The sequence below is a fragment of the Pagrus pagrus genome, assembly GCF_965226575.1.
Source record: "Pagrus pagrus genome assembly, chromosome: 17".
In the NCBI taxonomy this organism is placed as follows: domain Eukaryota; kingdom Metazoa; phylum Chordata; class Actinopteri; order Spariformes; family Sparidae; genus Pagrus; species Pagrus pagrus.
The window spans coordinates 14,140,722-14,160,803 of NC_140201.1; positions in this window are offsets into that span (position 1 = coordinate 14,140,722).

Here is a 20,082-nt window from a genome sequence, read left to right on the forward strand (position 1 = left end):
CCCATTGCTGACAATTTAGCTGAAGAAGGCAACGGCGAATGTTTCAGGGCTTCCGGTGTAGCCAGCGGATATCTGAATAATGGATATCAGGACTTCCTCTTTGTCTTAGAGTTAACATGCAAGAAACAAAATTTTGGCTAATCTCTTCAAACAGCCATCTGCCTATGAATGCAAATAAAAAAACAAAAAAAAAACAAAACTATTAAAAGCTAATTTGTCATCATATGATAGTTGATGGGTCCAAAGATTACATTTCAGCCAATGCGTTTAGCCTCTTTGTTTACCTGGATGTATCCAAAAGCCAGCTCAAACAGAAACCAGAACACTTCCAATAACAAAATCTTGTCCTTTGCCTACAGATTTGGGATTCATATGCAGATATCTGTTTATAGTAGTTTCCCACAAATAGACTTTACTTTGGTATACAGCCCAGGCACTCAAGTATATTTAAGCCTACTTACAGTATGCTGTTGTTTTGTACAAGTGCGACACAAACAGAATCAGTTAATAAATCCCCAAATCCCTGTTTTTTAGGGACTTAATAAAACAATCTGCTTTTGAAAGTCAACAAAGGTGTTGCAAGCCATTGTATGTGCATTAAGATGGACAACCAAAACAACACTATGTCTGCAAACTTTATGACCAATCCTGAAAAAGATGATTTTTAAGTCTCGGGTTGTCAAAAATTGCAAGTGAAGAGCTTCCAGAATCAGAGGTTCTGCATCAATCGCAGCTGCTTAGAAATGTACATTTTTGCTAAAATCAGGTCTTACAGTGCAGGTTCTCCTCTCTTGTTAATCTACAATAACAGTAAGAACTGTCTACATAAAGAGCAGAGTTTCTGAGTGTCTTCAGTGTGATTGCATTGCCCAACCACATGATGGCAATCCACTTCCATTCGTCTTCCTCTAACGTCCAAATCGTGGTTACAGGTGAATTCTGAGCTGCTGGTGAATTATTTCCTTCGTGCACTGACTCGCGTCTCCCCTCGCTATCTTCATCATCGTATGTTTACAATATTCAGGACTCTCTGGCAGGTGCCCAAACTCCATTCAAAGCCCCTTAAACATTATAACAAATATAACAGATGCCTGTCTAGCCGCTGTCCTGCAGGATCTTTGTGTTGAAAGAAGCCTGGGGCCTGTCGAGTTATTTGCCTTGGCTGCGGGTAAATGTATTCAGGAGTGGTGGCATCTTTTTAAGACTGTGCATCTGACTTTCTTAAAGAACAGATGGTGTTGTTTCCAAACTACCAATTAGCAGGGAAAGGGTAGCAACCAGCCACTAGCGGCAGCTCTCCCTGCCTCCTCTGTGCCCTCTTCTCTCCCTCTTCTCTCTCCCTTTCTGTCTTTGTCCCTCTGTGCCCTCTTCTTCAGTCTTCAGCTCTCCCTCTGTTTCAGTCCCCCCCCCTCTGCAGCCCGCTACGCCACAGTGGCAGTACGACACTGGAGAGATGTGTGGCCTGCTGAACAGATTGAGAGTGACATATGTCAGACGTGGGGGGACTTAGTGGGGCAACGAAGTGTGTGTCCCCCAGCGCGCTTGTGTGTGTGTGAGCATGTGTGTGTGTTTACTCTCCCCCTTCAGGTGTGAGTCCTGGTGTTAAGACCCCTGACTCGAGGCTCTCCTCACACACATACAGCTTTAGATTCCCTGTTAATAACAAGAAGGAGTCCGTGGGAGGTGTGTGTGTGTGTTCAGGGATGCTGAGGATTATGAACAGTGTGATATCTTGTTTGCCACTTGGTGCATAAAATGAAATTACAAGCCAAGAGTCAATATCCCATCATGCTGATTTTGGCTCACCTTGCTCTCCTTCCTCTAACTGCCACATTCCTCTGGTTTGGCAGAGGGACACAGCGCTGCTCTCTTGCAGGAATTAACCCTGAATCATCCAGTGGGAAATATATCCATCCTCTCCCTGTACTTCAAACTCAGTTTTCATCGTTATAAGTTTATAACTAGTCCTTAGATTAAGAATTGATTTGTTCTCAGATGCAATTAAATGATCCTTTGGAGAGTGTCTAAATAAAAAAAGCAGAACTCCCAGATCTATCATACAGACAATCAAGATGTCAGTCTTGTTAAGTTCAGCTGAACTTGCCATAGCAACATCTCTGCTGATGAATTCTTTATGTAGACGTACAGTAGTTTGACATCACACATGAGCAAGATGTCACAGATCTTTTCTCCCCGTGCACAGACAGCCATGATAAATGGTTACATATTTCACATATAAAATTCAGCCATATTCCCCTTTAACTCAAGCAACCTTGAACAAAAGTCCCCCCTCTGCAGTTAAGCGGGTGCTTGAAGGGCAAGCCGACGCAGACACGGTCCAGTGCTTTTATTGACCCAATGAGAAACCTCTCCGTGTCTCCAGGGGCTTGGAGCTCAGGTTAGGGTCTTTGTTGTCTGCGTTCATTAGTGTCTCCTTCGCCATCCCTCTCCCTCTCCCTCTCCCTCCATCTCTATCTCTCGTACTCTCTCTGTAACACCTCCTTTTTCGAACTCCCTCACTCCCACTCTGCTGCTCTTTTCCCCCGAGGAGCTGGAGAAGAAAATGTCACCAGATCAAATTAGTGGGAGCCTCCAACACTGCCTGTCTGCCTCTGTCTGTCTATTCCACCGAGTGATAGCGTCACTCATGGAACTTTCTAGAAGTTTATTTGTGGCCAAACTTTATCTTTCCCCGGTGTGATACTCTATGAATCCGGTAATAAAGTATTTTTTTTCTCTAAGTTTTTTTTGAGAAAAGTTGCTTCTGCAGGACATCATGGACAATGGTTTGAGTTGGTTAATCAAGTAAAAGAATAGTTTGAAATTTTGGGACATAAGCTGTCTAACTTGTCTTACCAAGAGTTAAATGAGAAGATCAATACCAATCTCAAATATGTCCGTTAAATATGAAGCTGAAGCCAGGAGATGACACAAATTAAAATAGGATTTAAAAAAGACAAATTCATGGTTTATGGGGAGTTATACGCTGTATTATTTCCTGGCTGCATGTCTTGTTGTTGGCAAGTTGTTGCAAACGGCGGAAACTCAGCCAAGATGGTATGAGGCTGACAAAAGTACAGGGATAGACTTTTATTCAGGGCCCGTACAGATACAGATTATCAAGAATCAAAGAGACTGATAACTGATATTTGGAACTGATCTACATTTGCTGAAAAAAGAAAGAATCTTGTGTCAAAATTTAGAATAACCAGTGATGGATTGTAACTAAGTGCAATTTACTCAAGTAATTGATTAACAGTGTTAATCAATGCTTATTTCAGTGCTCAATATCGGCCCGGATAATCGGCCAGGCCAATAACAGGTATATCCCTACTCAGAAGTATCAATACATAGATCTTTTTAAACGATACATATTTAAAAGATACGATACCTGGATTTTATAGCAATTACTGAAGCTTTAACTTAACATATCTACAATTAGATTTTCAACCCAAGGCTACACAGATTAACATTTCCACAAATGTGTTGGTATTAGTTCAGTGATTAAATCATTTTATTTTTAAAAATATTTTGGACAGCTAGGCTAGCTCTCGCTCCGACTTTAAGTCTTTTGCTAAGCAAAGCTAACCTCTCGGGTCTAGCTTCTTATTTACCAGACAATATGAGATCGGTATCAATCTTCTTATCTAGCTTTCTGCAAGATAGCGCATAAGCTTTATCCTTAAACATGTTAAATAATGTATCTATCACTTTCATTATCAAATGAGGAAGACATCCTCTCCGCATTCTTAAAAAACCCTGTACTCGTACGCAGTCTTTTTTTTTTTGCAGTGTCACCACCACATAACTTATTCATAGCACATTTCATATTCATAGCCTTCTTTACTTCACTGAGACGCATCGGACATAGTGATTTCTCTCTCGGTCTGGCGTTATTTACCTTAATGCATTTTAGTGGAGTGAGAGTGAGTGTTGCCGGAGGTCCATCTCTGCAAACAGATGACTTTAATGCATGTTAACCTTGGTGGCAGTAAAAGGCCTCGCCATTATTCCTCTTAAACCATGCAGAGTCTATCAGAGTCCATTGGGGAGGAACTGGAGCACTTCCAGGACTCCTCACACAGCGACCGCAAAAGAGCCCTAATTGAAAATGACTTCAGACTATTGGAAAAGAGGAAGCGGGCACAATATGGTGCATATGTAATACTGTGAGGAGGTGCGGTAGAGATTGTTTGTGGGGACAGTTTTTCTAACTGTATGTGATCTAAATGATAATGATGTCAGCTGAATATGAACTATTCATTTAAAAAAGAGGAGACAAAAGAAAAAAAGAATAATGTGATATACAGCAAGATTGAAAGGAACACACAGAAGTCTATTTCCATGGTGCTCCATCACAGGCACACAAAAGTGGCCACTGTCCTTCTGCCATCAATATGCAAAAGGAAAAAAATGGCCCTTGAGTGCGGGGAGCAGTTCCCTCAAGTGCATTCATTAGCCACCGTTAGCATAATTGATTCCCAGTCCTGCCATAAAACTGGTCACTCCCTGTGCCTCTCGCTCTGGGGGATCCTCTGGGGACCTCACAGGCTAACTTCAATCATAAATCATTAAAGGACACCACTCGCCAATGGACTGTGCCAAGGCCCCAGAGACGCGCAAGCAACAGTAATACTGTCACTGACGTCTAAATCATCGATGTGACATATAAAGGTGCCTACAGGCCGACATATCCTACACTCCACCTCTATCCTCATTTCCTAACTCGATGGCATCAAAATGTATGAGTCCTGTAATTAGGCAACGACCCAGCATATGTCAGAGATGCAGTTTTTTTTTCGGATTTGTGCCAGTAATTATTCAGAAAATTGCGTAACATTTTACTGGAGTGGAACTCAGAATAAGCTTTTATAATTGTCTCTAATGAAATAAGAAACTTAGAGGTAAAAGTGGAAGATGCTCCTTTGAATTGTATTGTAAAAACCAATGAGTATTCTATGAGGTGTACCTCAGTCATAATTTACTTAGGTAATTAAATGAACATCAGGACCGTAGACTAGTTACTGCAGAAGTCATGATAGCTATTAGCCACAGCCGTATTTCTCTCTCCAGCATCACCATTCAGAGCAGGTGCGTGGCTTATTAAGGCTGCTATTAGAGAGAGAGCGAGAGAGGGACAGAGAGAGAGAGAGTCAGGGTGGTAAAAGGTATTTTTTTCATTCTTTCCATCCAACCTTCCCTCCATCTGTCCATCCATCCATCCCTCCTCTATACAGTCTAATTAAACTCATCAAGTTGTGCAGTGAAGGTTCCCAGTGCCTCAGAGAGGCAGAGAGTGAGCGAGAGGGACACAGAGAGAGAGAGAGAGAGAGTGGAGAATGATAGCAGCATGCTCATGATGTATTGCCGCCTCGCAAAATAAAACATATTCATAAAGAATATTCATTACCTCTACCAGCCATCCCCCAGATGGCCAGAAAATTGGCTTTGTGTTGAGATGTGGATTCAGGCATGCATATTAATGGAAGACAGATGTAAACGCATATTCATATTCTTTGGCTCCTCTTTTTTGTGACAGACAAAATGATAATGCATCCACTTAGGAGAGGGGGAAAGGGGCTGCATCCGGGAAGCAATTCACCTCTAATGTGCTGGTGGGTTATTGGCTTTTTGTCAGACTGGCAGTTTGTGTCCCCACTCGTCTTGTGTGTATTTGTGTGGAGTTGTACCCATCTACATTTTAAGTACTGTCTCTCTCTCTCTGTCATTCTGTCTTTCACACCTATGCAAACGCACACTTCTCAGTGTGTGGCTTTGAGGCTTTGACGTACAGGTCACTGCTAACTCGTACGGACATGACACTCCCTGTCCCTCCTCTCCATCCATGTTCCAGTTTCCCCAGGCCCCTTTGTTGCCCTTTTCCTTCCATCCACCAGGTGCCCTCGGACTTTTCCTTCTTTCCCAGTTATCTGACCGTTCCACCCATCTTCAGACCCGTTCCCACTCTCTTCGTCTGCTCTGCAATTGCCTAGCCTTCCTGACCTGCATCTATTTTCAAGGGTTGGGTACGGGACTCAATACTTTTAAGTGTACCAACTGAATTACCTCTGCACTACTGAGTACCGATTCACGTAAAATCAATCAGTACCACATTTCAGCACCTGGGAGTGCATCTATGGAGTATAGACAAAAAGAGAGAGAACGAGACAACATTCTCCTGCAGCTTGTTGAAGTCACAGTGTGGCAGGGTGGTCGCAAGTCTGGTTACACTTTTAAAAACATCGAACCTGAGGAAACGCGTGGTCAAACACAAAATATATCTGAGCCTGAGTTCAAGACCATGTAATGGTTCAATTAGTTGAACCCTTTCCCGGACGACAAAACCTTAAGTGAGGCAACAACTTCATTGACATCTTCATTTAATTAATTAGTTAGTAGGAGAAGTAATTATTGGAGATAACTGGCCTTTTACATGCTGACTTTGATGATGTAAGCTTGGCATTCTACCCAGCGTTAGCCAACACCCACTGCTCCCAGGTCTTTCAACAACACACTTATTTTGGGACATATTTTTTACAAATGAAATTACATTTCTGTTATTACAGAGGAATAATATACAGATAATTATGTGCCATTGGGTGCCAGTATCAGTTCCAATGTGAATGGTACCCAACCCTACTCATTCCCACATCAGCCACTCTCTGGACCAATCCACTTCCTCTGTTGTTTCATACCAGTATCCTCAAACCTGTTACCTGTTTCCTTAAACTCTGTTACCCACCTGTCTGTCTCATCCTGTGAGTTTTGGATCTTATTTTTGTGATTAAATAATTGATCTGCACCAGTTCTGCATTTGGGTCCCACTCCTCCACAGACAGTGAAATATTCTGTCATATAAATCTTCTGTCATCTGGGGCTGGCAACAGTGTCTACTTATACTTTTACACAGCAGTGATCTTAGATGAGTTCTATAAAAAAAAAAAAAATCCTGATATGATCCAAAGGTTGCTGGGATCAAAGCTGTGCTGTGTGTTTTTGCATGTGTTTAGTCAGACGTTTTAACCACCATCACCATTTCAGTCAGGGCACTCGCGTCAGATTTTATCACTTTGGCAGTGCTCTTGAACAAATTGCAGCAAACTTGCACAGACTGTCCCTGGCAGAACCTGAGGTACACTACATTTAATGAACATCAACACTCAACAAAATTCTCGTATGACTCAATGCTAATGCAGGAGGAGGCTGGGGAGGTGGAGGAGATGCATTTCTGAAAGTAGCAGTGAAGATGCAGAGCTCAGCGTTGTTGAACACAGACTGAATGAGAACTAAAGTTCGTATGAACCGTCTGTAGTGAGAGACTACAGTGAGACACCAGTATTTCATTTTACTTTCAGAGTCCCTCCTTTTGATATCGGGCTCCTATCTCCCTCTGAAAGACAGCTCCACTGCTTCCACAAGAGGACAGTAGCGCTCTCTCAGCCTCCTCCTTAAAGGCCAGACCACAAAACACTTCCATTTCACCTTGGATGGCTGCATAACTAATACATTGGTGGTATGAAAATCCTTAAAGTCATAAGATTTCCATAACCCCCAAAAGCTGATTTCCCAATATGGTGGTGAGTATCTGTATCAATGTGCCCAGTTTTCTGGCTGGATTTCTGAGATATTTGGAGGAATAGTTTGAGGGAAAACATAACACTCATATGAGAACGATAAGAACTCAAGAACAATGGAAATACAAATGAAAAAGTGACATCAATGACAATTTAACAATGTATGAGTATTAAATATAGCTGTACTAGTTTGTTTTTTTCCAAGTGATGAAACAAATATGATTTCAAATATTCTAATTATTTTATTATACAAAATATCGATGTGTTCAGTGTTCATGTACAACCCTATGTCACAATACGTAATGAAACCATTCCACTTACACCACTGACACTAAGTACTATAGCACCAATAACCAACCCCAGGTCTCCCCTATACATATTAGATCTCATCTCCGTGTTACAGCCTATATAAGTCACAGTAAGAATAGGGGAGGTTTTTAATAGAAATGGCCTCATAAACCCTCAATCCTGTAACAGTGCGCTGCTCAATTGGAAGAAAACCTTCTTTGTGTAAGTATGTGCCAATATGGAAAATTAAAGCCAGTTAATAAAAAGCAGTGCTAAATCAATGGGAGCCATAAAAGTTACAGGGTGATATTAAAATGTGGGGGGGGAAGGGGGAGGGGGTAGTGGCATTAACACGCTGGGCCTGAATTATCATGTTAATTTAATATCCAGTCTTCAAATGAAGCAGAAAGCCCAATAAAGGTCAATTAAGCAACTAGCCTCCCATCTCCATTTAGAGTTTTATGGCCTCATCTAAATCACAGACTTGGTGCCGGGGTCCAAAGGGCCCCGCTGGCTGCCAGAGACCTTAGGGACCCAATAAGGGCACAAGCTTTTAAGATCTAGGTTCACGACGGCGTTTAGTTTGGATTGGGACAGCTCTGTGATTGTAGCTCCACCTTGCCCCCAATAACTTTCTTGAATTATAGATGTTATTCTTGCTGCTGCTCACAAGAACAAGGTTTACACATCCGGGTCCCATTTTATGCAGCTGTTGGCAGCATGGCGGAGCTGTAACCGAAGTGAACTTTAAACCTCTTTGGATTATAAATGTGGGGTGTGGGCAGGTTTTTAGTTTCTAATCTGAACCCATCATCATCGAATTGTGTGAAAACTGTCAAACTATCTGATTCTGCAAGAGAAAATTGGTTCTCATTCTGCGGACAACTACTAGGCAATAATTGACCTCTCACCCCATCTGCCTTTTTATCAAACATTTTCATTTACCGGCATTATTTCATTTCGATTAATGAGTAGTCTGTGTTAGGGCTGAGAGCTCATCCTCAGAGCAACGACGAGAGAAACGAGAGTTCACAGTTCTCCATGCCAGCACTGCGCTCGCCTCAATGAATAGCAAAAACCTTAAGTGAAGCATCTTCATGTCATTGACCAGCAAGTTCATGTTGCTTGAAATAATGGGGCCTTTTTTCACTATCTTGGTTGACTAGCCTATTTACTACATGTGTTACTGGAAGATACCACTAGATGGCACACGCTGACCCTACGCTGCTCCTGCCGTTAATGTGAGTAATGCATCTTGCGGACAGAGTGTTAAGGATATGAGGATATGCACAACCGATGCTCCAAATGGATGCAGGATATGTGAGGCAGCCATCATCCGTACCCGAACGCATTGTTAGCATTTTTACTTGCATTAGCCAAATCTTAGGCACTGACTCTGTCCAAAGTTTCTTACCTACGTGCTGTTTAGTCTGCTTAAAAAGTGTGTTCTTTAGATAAGGCAGACAAGACACTGCAGTGGTGTATTACTCACTTATACTGTTTCTTATTAATGGTCCTTTTGACATTTATTTAAGTACAGCTAAAGGTAACGTTGGGTAGCTGCGCCGGTATCGTTTCGTACATCTCAGTCTTTAAGTAAATCTTTTGTATCCATCCATTTCAGCAAGGTTAACTCTCATTATTTTGAAATGTTTTACTAATTATTTCAAATAATATCAATGTATTTGTGTATAAATGGATTTCTTCATCAAAAAGTATTCAGATTGGATTGACTCCACCAGTGAGATAAGCTGTAACTTGTGTTAATCCCCAAAGTGTTTTTTATCAAGATATATCTCTTGTCTTTATTTATATTCATATATGTTTGTCTTTTCCGTGGGTAGTACTGCTCCTACAGGACAGAATCATTGATTAAGCCGACCTCATGACCAGACAAACCTGCTCATTTATCAAAAGGCTGACCGAAATAATGACAACTCACCTACCCTCGTCATTATTATGAGAGTGGTAACTGAAGTTTAATATTGATCACCTCTGTCGTGATGGTGAATGAACAGTCAAAAAGAATGATGAATAATTCCCATGTAAGCACAATATGTATCGACCACTTATTGACCTCCTCGAGCTCGCCTGCTGTATTGACATGGCTTTATGCAGATCCATACTCTTATGAATAAATCATACTGAGCTAGTTAGAGCTAGTCTTTCAAAGCTCACAGTTAATAATCAAACGGAGCGCCTCTGTTTTGTGGCCTGAAACACAATACTGTTTTAATTGTTCCTGAAGGCTGTGACAACATGTGGATAAAGGCTGCTCTGAACAAATAAACTTCTCATGATCACTCCTCATTATTGTCTCAACAGCTGCAGTGATTGTTATTATTGAATGCATTGTTCATACTCTGCTTTATAGTTGGTGGATGATGTTTTTACATTTATTCACGCAGGCAAATAATTAATTACAATATATAGCGATACTCGATGCTAAGCCTTGCTTGTTATAGTTTTTTGTTGAGTTCAGTTTACATGAAATATGTCATGAAATAACGTCAATTATTAATTACAAATGAACAAAATGCCCAAGATTCAGCCTCTTAAATGTGAATATTTTCTGGTTTTCTTATGATAGTAAACTGTGGTACATTGAAATTTTCCACAATGATAATGATAAATTATAGGAAACTTGTGTGCTATTAAGATTCAGATAAACAAGTTCTCCAAATGAGGATCTAAGTTATTTATTTACATATATCAATTCCTTCCTTGTTGAAAATAATATGCTACTACACTAGTAGGACAAAGGTTTTGGTGGTCTTTAGGTCTGATTTTGACGTCCCATCTTAATACTGAACATAATTTATTGAAACTGCAAGCAGTGGTGAGCGGGCCGGCCCAGAAGCCTCACTTCGACCATTCAAAACTCCTCTGAAGTTTCATGTGTTTTGGGCACTGCGTGAAAGAGGTCAGCGCGACTTCCCGTGTCCACTTTGTGGTGCTAGAGAATTATTTCAAGAGCAGACGGCACCATGAACATGTTACGTAAATGAAATAATGACACGAAACGCTTTCTTCCTGTTGCCAGTAGTTGGTGCAATGACTATGGCTCCTAATTTGCATATACTGTAGATGTGTTATGGCCAGCGTGTGTGTGTATATATATATATATATATATATATATATATATATATACATATAGTGTTACTGTTGCCAGTGCTTTTAGAAAAGCTAAAATACAAATACTGCTGATTCCCACATAACACGCCCATCACTCGTGAAACAGCAGTTGAGATGCACATATGGCTCGTGCAACTTTAAATACACTTTCTGTCTGTGAAGCAGCTCCATACAAAATGCATAATATGCAACAATTCAGCAAAATGTTATAGTGGAAAGTGGGCATCTTTGCTTCGTTCCACATGCTCCGCATCTGGATAGTGTCTGGCTACATTACATGAGTGAATGGGTTAGTGACCCAGATTCTCTAATGGGATTTTAGGTGTCTAAAAAAAAAAAGCTTTTTTCAACCCTGACAGATGTTCCTCTTTGATAATTACATAAACGTCAAACCAGTAAGACATTGATATGAAAGACACGGAAAAAAGAGCTGTACATACGAATAATATGGATTTTTTTTCGTGGATGATGCTAAGGTTTGTTGACGTTTTTTTCAACTTGCATGAAACATTTATCCGACGCTCATGGCTCCCGCCTGAATGCTTAAAACCCTAAAGTAGCATTGCTCTCTCTCAGCGAGTTTGTGTATTAATGAAGAGTCAAAATAGACTTTGTTTATCAGAGGAAATAAGATATCAAATATTCCAGTCCGCCCAGAGAACACACGCACAGTCTGTGCTGCCTGAACATGCCTGTGAAGCCATGCTGTGCTGAAGGCAATCTGTCTCCCCCACCCATAACGACCATCTGTCATTAGTGTAGATCAATGGAGATGATAGATGGGGAGTGCTCGCTGTGCTGACAGAAGCACTGAGACAGGAGTCCAGGAGCGGCCACGGTTACAGTGCGTGGTCCTGACCCAGCGGGCAAAAGCCCTGATGTTAATTTTGTCTCCGTGCTGAGGTAGGGATGATATGAGTTTGGACTGTCAAGAAAGCTGCAGACTGGCTTCTTAGAATTCAAATCAATTTTAGTCAGTTTTTTTTCAGTGTTGCATATGTTTGGAGCACTCACCCACATGTCTTTAGTCCTGTGCCAGAAGTGTTATAAATTCTCTCTGAATAATCCATTTTCCTAAGCACTTGGTGGGTTATTCAAAGCATGTCATATGGAGTTGATGTAAAACAAGGCAATAAAACAGGCAGAGAATGGACTGTGCCAATGTGCCTCTACACATCTCAAAGCATGACATCCCAATAACCAGACCAAACCAGTTTGGATCCACTGGGTGGAATCAAGAGGACTGGACATGATTTGATGAAGCCCATTTCACACTCGCTGAAAGGGATGGACGGTCCGAGGCTTGTTAAAATCCCTCGGGTTTTGGACAAGAGCATCAGAGGGTTTTCAACACAAGTCATTCTTAACACAGAGGAGTAGACAAAATATGAAGGGCTTTTCTCCAATTTTAGCCACCAAAATTGAATTCTGAGGTAACAGAGGCCCCCCTGTGGGACTTATCTCTCATCTGTATTCGCTCAGCGCTCTCTTGGATGAATTCATTGTCATCTTTTTTGCTTTTTTCTGTCATCAGAGCTTTGACTTAAAGAGAATCCTTTGTTTTTTGAGATGAGCTGTTAAATTTAAGGTGACCTCAACACAAAGCAAAATAGACACTAGAATGATGGGATAAAAGATAAACACATTCCCATTCTGATTACTCTCCATCTAATAAAGAAAGAGGCACATGATGACACAAAACCCACACAATCACCTGGATACAGTCTTACCCGTGCACATGTACTGACACGCTCACACACACACACACACACACACACACACACACACACACACACACTCTCCTCTCTTATACACCCGGGCAGTGGGGATTGCTTCGGAAAAACAGCACCTGCTCCTCCATTTGAAAACTATTTAGGGAGGCATCAAACTCTATCAGGGCAGGTCTGATTGCGGTCGCCTCTTCACAGTCCCCCAATCACTCAGTGAGTCAATTAGCCCCCCGCCCCTCCACACACACACACACACACACACACACACACACACACACACACACACACTATACACAACAGACTCCCATTCCCCTCCGTCCGCTGTGGGCTCCGCCAGGGAATGAGAGTCCATCGGCGGGCTCCCAGCAACACCTGAGGCCCCCACCGCCACCACCCTCCCTCCCTCCCTCCCTCCACCCACACTCAGCTAATAGCGGTGCTCCAAGGGCACCCGAACCACAATGGCATTCAATTCACCCCCATTGTACCCCTTTTACCAAGCCTCGTACCAGCGACTCAACAGCTATTTAGCAGATGATGGGAAAAGAAAGAGAGAGCAGAGGAGAGCGAGGGGAAGTAGGGAACGAGCTAAGCAACAACAGGGGTGATGCGTCCGCTCACCTCTGCGATCATTTACTTTATTCACTGGAGGTGAATTCGATTGCGCCGCTCACTGTGCATGTGCTAGTGTCGGTCTTCGTCCTCGCGAGTATTAAGAGTGTGTTTGCGCGCTTGCAGCCGTGTTTTCGTGATGCATCCGCTTTTCACCTGCGTGTATGTGTGCGGGGGCCTACGTTTTCGCCGACTCCCTGGGTTAGCGGGCGGCGCTCTCTCACAATCGCTTATTTATTCAGGGCCTTTTGAAATAATCGAGTTGACACATCTGTCAGATGGTGAGAGGAGGAATGCTAAAAGGTCACCGGGCGAGGTACCAGCTGCTCCCGCACCAAACCTTTCCTGCCTCCAAATAGCACAGTCATTACACCACAACAGATGGGACTCCTGCCTTTCATTTCTGCCTCGCTCGCGCGCGCACACACACACACACACACACACACACACACACACACACACACACAACACACATCGAAGCTTACACACAAACGTGGCAAGCGCCCATCACACTTGCACACATCTACACAGAGGTGCAGTCACACCAGACACTTGTCACAGACAAGACAGGCAAACAGGCACAGACATGCACTGTACACATCTGCAGACACACACACACACACACTCCCTCTGTCACTGTCTCTTTTGCTCTCACCTGCACACTCTGTACTCTTTCTCTCCAGGTCTGATTTCCATGTACAAGGTCAGTATCAGCTGTCTACAGGGAACATCACTCCCTCATAACCAGAGCACGACAAAAGGACAAACGCAGTCGCACTGAGGACAAAAGGCAGGGGAGACGTTCTCTCCCTCCCCATTCAACTTCCTTTATTTTATCTACGGGCTTATTGTTTAATGACGTCTGTCTCAAAGACAGAATAGCCACCTAGACAGTCATGTATAATTCAAACCTCAATGTCATGCAACACAATCTTGAACGGACTTTTATCTCGGACCGTCTTTGTTGGGTGGAAAAAGTGCCAGACATTGTGAAACCCTAAGAAAAGCCTCAGGCATTGCTCCGAGTGCCGCCTTTGATGGAGCTCTGTAGATTCAATTTTGCTTGAATAGAAAGTATTTGTCTGATGACTGCGTAAAAAGAAAAAAAAAAGAAAAAAATATCGATTTCCTCCCCCAAGCACTGACGCAACCTTAATCATCTTATGAGAAAACCAAACAAGGTCAGACACGTTGCTTCAAGTACACCTCAAAGATCACAGCTGGTGCCGATTCAACACCGTCAGATCTTATTGAAGGCATTGATACCGCGTGCTCTTTCAACCTCAAGTGAGACACAGTATAGGCTCTTTGTTTTTGCTTTACAGAAGGCACGTAGCTTTAAAATATGTAATTGTTCGGAGCAAATCCCATAGTCATTTGTTGTATTTGCCAGCTTGGCTATTGTTCCAGTTAATGAGCTTGAAGGAACCCACGGCCATGCTGGAGAAAGCGGGCTAGGAATTAGCGCACTACAATGCATAGCTTGCTGTATGCAAATGTGTTGGAGCAAAGAATGTACGATTCATTAGTAATTAATGATTACGCTATGTTTAGTGTACAAAAACAGCACCAAAGGCACATTAAGGATAAGTCTGTATGCATGAGATGGGAACATAATATGTGTTAGTTGAATTCTGTTTCTGTACGAGATTACCACATTATATTGCAATGCACAGCATGCATTTTCCCTCACCAATAAATGGACAGAATAATGCAGCAATCCAGAATGTGTGGCCAGCTATAAAGTGGTCGGCAGGATGCATTAAAAGAGTAATAACGCATAAATCATGTAAATGCACAGTTAGGATATAGCCAGTGATTTTTATAGCTTAATATATGGGGAACATTATTCAGATGTGTCTCCTGCAGCAGGTTGAAGCATTACATCTCCATCTCCGCTCTGTTTGTACACACCTTGGTGTTGTAAAATATTGAAGCCTCTCAGGATGGACGTTACATCTACTATGTTGTTAACAGGAGCTATTGCATATTTTATCAGTGACATTTAGGAGCTTGTGCAGAAAATGCAGGTTCCAGGCACTCAAGGAATGGCCTGTTCTACTCAGAAGAGTAGCATCAGGAAAGAGATGGAGTTTGTCTATAGTTTTAATACACGTATCCAGGGAAGCACCATCACTGTGGTGACGTCCCCCTGACAAATATTTCTACTTCTGCCTTTTCTTTCTATAAGAGATGCACCTATATGTTTATGATAAAACATTGATTATTAAATAACTCTTACATCTTCTTCTCCAAAACTGCATCTCTCACTCTAAGATACACAAGTCTAAAAATGAAGTGCTTTGTTACTGGACACATCGATCGATGCGTCTCTGCTATTGATTATGCTAGCTAGCTAGTACAATAACGTTATCGGTTATCGTGAATATCGCGACACCCCTAACTTGAAATGTGGTGGGTGGTCGAGTTGTTTTCTCTCTTTCTACATGATCTGTTCTGGCTATTCTCGTAACAAATGTCTAATATGTAAAATAAGAACGACGATGAGATCGCCAACCATATGGGGTACCTTCATCAGCCGCTGCTTCATGTTATGTCAATCCAGCTACCCATGCTGCTGTCACTGTCAGCAGCCAGCGGACAATGAGTTACTACGACTTGTCAGAGCAGTAATGGCAGCGTCGCTAGATGGCAGAACAAAAACCGGTGGCTTTGTCTCCACTCTGATACAAACCCAGTGTCATTTATGATATCAAACAAACCAACAATGACAGACAAGCTCTCACCCATGATGACACCCCGCGCTCACGCTATCATATGTGTGCAACTCTGATCAGTTATTTGTGTCGCCGCAAAGTTCATTTGTCACGCCCATATGTGACCCATTAACATAACGATCAGAAACAAGTCGCGGTGGGAGCCTTCACAGCGCTGATGCCTCTGAGCTCCTCTCCGCCCGTCCACACCAAGCTGCACATGTCAACATCTTGACCGTGTGTGTCCGCGAAGGAGCGGGGAATAATAATCAAACATGATTTGACAGATGATAGGGTGCTACTTGTGTTGTATGCACAAGTGTGTGTATGTGTGCAGCTGTCATTAATAATAAGCATTAGTCTTACAGTCCATGTATTAAGATTCCCATTTTCCTCCCTCGTGGGTGTGTGTGTGTGTGTACATGTGTGTGTACATTTACATATGTGTACACTGATGTGATTGACGCCCCCTGCTCCACTCCCCCTCAGCACCATCTCGGATTTAGTGCCCTTAAACTCCCTCTGGCCCTTCCTGCCCCCCCCCCCCCTCCCTTAGCACAGTAAGCATAAAGCAGCCGATTTACTTTATGACTCCTGAGCTGCAGACCTTTAGTAGATTTACTGTCATTTTTATGCATTAGCTGGTACTGGAATGTGGCGGGTGATAATGACTGACAGGCAGCTGGTCACGGAGGGAAATAGTGCTTCACCGGCAGCTTTAATGGAATCAACAGAACAGTAAACGGGATTCAATTAAAACTTGTTCTTTGTAGGGTATTCTCCACAATGGATGGAGCTGTATGGCTACATTAAAGACTATTTCAAGGTTGATGGATTCTTTAAATTAGCGAGTGTAATTGGCTTCACTTGTGTAATTTTGCATTCTTGATGGAATTGAGGGAGAGATACACGTAACCTATCTAATACATGTGAATCACTCAGCACCCTTTAGCAGACAATGTTCTTTTATTACTCTCCAAGTAACGTCAAGGTGAAACAAATTTACCTCACACTGTCTGAAGGTGTCACATACAGAAATCTATTCTATATCAACTACCATTAATTAGTAAATCTGAATTTAGGCTACACATGGTGCTTATGCTCAGTTCATTTTTCTCCATATTTCCATATTTGGTATCTTTAGAAAATGTGGGATCCCCACTGATTTTTAAAATTAAGTTATGCGAGTTTGAGAATTTTTTGGCTACACAGCTCGAGTTATTGATGATGGTTATTCCCTTTTTTTCCCATAAAAGCTAGATTGATACCACTTTCTTGCTTGTGCAGTGAATATCTAGCTGGAGCCAGCAGCCAGTTAGCTTAGCTTAGCTTAGCAGAAAGACTGCAGTCATTGTAATTTTTACACTTTTTGTGTTTTTAGGATTAATAAAATGAAATGTAATGTGGTAATTATGAGCTTCAGGTGTGCGAACAGGACATTTTGTTACCTTTGGACAGAGCCAGGCTAACCCAATGACTTTGTCTCCAGCTGAACTAACTGGCTACTGACACAAGCTACATATTTACTGTGCAAACATGATAGCGATATCGATTTTCTCATCGAACTCTCCACAAAAAAGCCGGCAACAGTCATTTCTAATCAGACTTTTCCTTCTAAAAGGTTAAAAAACAACATTTTTTATGGTTTATATATCCACTTTTTTGCCTGGTGATAATTTTTCCTTTTATAATGCGTCGGCATACTCTGCCACTTCTCTGAGTGTTGTCAAAATGATTGCATTCTGGGAAAAACAAGAAATTACTGTCTCAGGTAAAAGGGGATGAGTCAGGTTGAGAAAAAGTAGATGAAAAAATTGTTTACTTACGTCAGAAGTCAACTCCCAGAGTGCACTGAGGAACACAAACACATGAACAACAAAATGAGGCTGCAGTTATTAGGGGTGACTTTTGCACTAAAGAAACTGAAGGTGAGCAATGAAAAAGCTACAAATAGATAAATATACTGTGTGTACATATACGTATGTGTCTAAGCCAAAGCATAAAGAGGAAAAGGAGAGAGGACACACTCTGTGACATTTGAAATGTTTTGAAGAGAATTCTGTTCCCTTGGCTTTGTTGCGTCTGATAAAACCCTCTCTATCCAGACTACTCTGGTGCTTTCAGGGGACTTAAACTCAGTCTTGAGTTCTGGGACTAGTCGTGAGGCCATTAGGACTTAAGGATCTTGTTACCAGCAATCAGTCAGTCTAGGTCTGACGCACTATGACAGTTATTAAGAGCACGACGCCTTCAGCTATCAGCGCTGATCAGTGCAGTTTAAAGTTTATGTGCTGCAGTCTCCAGCCTGTCAACATTCAAAATGTAGTCTGTTCTCCACTCTTTGTCAACAGGACCTTCTTTCCTCTGTATGCTCTCTGTCGCTCTCTCTTGTCTCTCTCACCACCGCCCTGCTCTTCTTTCCACTCAGCCCGTCTTTCTTGGAGTCAAGACGGTGGCGATAATCCTCTCTAATAGCAGATGACAGCTCCACATAACTTCTGACATTAGCTTTTAGCCATCACATTTTTACAACCCTTGGTCTTGACGGCAGATTTGTCGGCCGGCAACTGTGGCATTGGCTCTTTTGCTCTCTCTCTCTCTCTCTCTCTCTCTTCTAATGTCTTTTGCACTAGAGAGATCTTGGGCCCCCCTCACGCACTTTTTTTTATTACTTTACAGGCCATGGTGTTTCATCACTTTCTGCTTCCCATCACACAAAAGTACATGCACACACACCGACATTCACGCTTGTCCCTACAGGGCCTCAGATTGATGGTCGTACCAGCATACAGTCCCATAAAGAGAGAGAGAGAGAGAGAGAGAGAGAGAGAGAGAGAGAGTGGGAGAGGCAAAAGGCAAGCTGACATGCCTTAAACAGAAAACACTATTTCCTACTTACACTTTGGATTATAAAAAAAAAGATTTGAGTGTTTGGTGTACATAAAAATCTAATTAAAACTGTGCCCACAAGTAATGCAATCTTGAACTTTGAAATAACAGTTTAACAAAGAAAATGTTAAAGGGGCTTTATGTGACAATTTGTAGCAATATGCGTGTTTTTTATTGGCTATATGTGAAAAACGAGACCTGTCCCATCTCTCTCTCAGTCGCCTGTACACACTTGTGGCTTTGCTAACAGAGCAACAGCTAACATTGGTTTAGAAATGGAGTCTGCTAAAATGAAGAAATTAGTTTTTTTAAGAGGCCATACATCGGGAAAGAAGAAAAGATAAGGGCAGTGAAGAAAACTCTGACATTGGGGATGCAGTTCCACCCACCAGCGCCTCCAAACAGACCGCTTCAGCCAGGGCCCTTAGGCTGGGACTTTCAGGCTGCTCTTACCCGACCACTCCAGCAGCCTCTGTTGCAACAGTTACAGATCTGTCTTCATTTTAGACGAACGTGCAGATGTTTAGCGAGTACACCCATCACAGTCACCACAACTCAAAGTTTGGCTTTGGTGCAACAGCTGTTGTGTTATTGGGGAATTGTTTGTAGCATTGAATGAAGAAATAAAGTTGCAGCTCGCCTCCGCCACCTTAATTACTGAGACTAACACATGTTGCCAAGCAACAGTAAACAAAACTGGTAGGCTTCTCTGCCATTGATGCGATGTATAAAACTGACAGTAGGCCAATACTGTAATACCTACAAGCCTAAATTCATATTTCTGGCTACGCTACTGGATAATGTTATTAAAAAGAGTAGTTCTTTGTTACAGTGATATGTGATGTGATATTTAGCCTTTTTCTGTTGTTTCACTTGAAAAGATGCTGTATCTGCACATAACATGCACCAACTTAGCATCACAAGGTAGGATTTCTTAAAGTAGAACTGATGTTTTCTTCACTTGGGGCCAGGGCTGCGAAGTTAATCGAAATATAATCAAATCGCCAACTGGCTAAGTGCATTATCCAAATCACAATAAGCTGTAATCTTTTTTGATAAAGGTAAAATGTATGACAGAACAGCGTCACAATGACTTGTTCTCCTGATGTAAGAAAACACGTTAGTTTGGTACAGAAC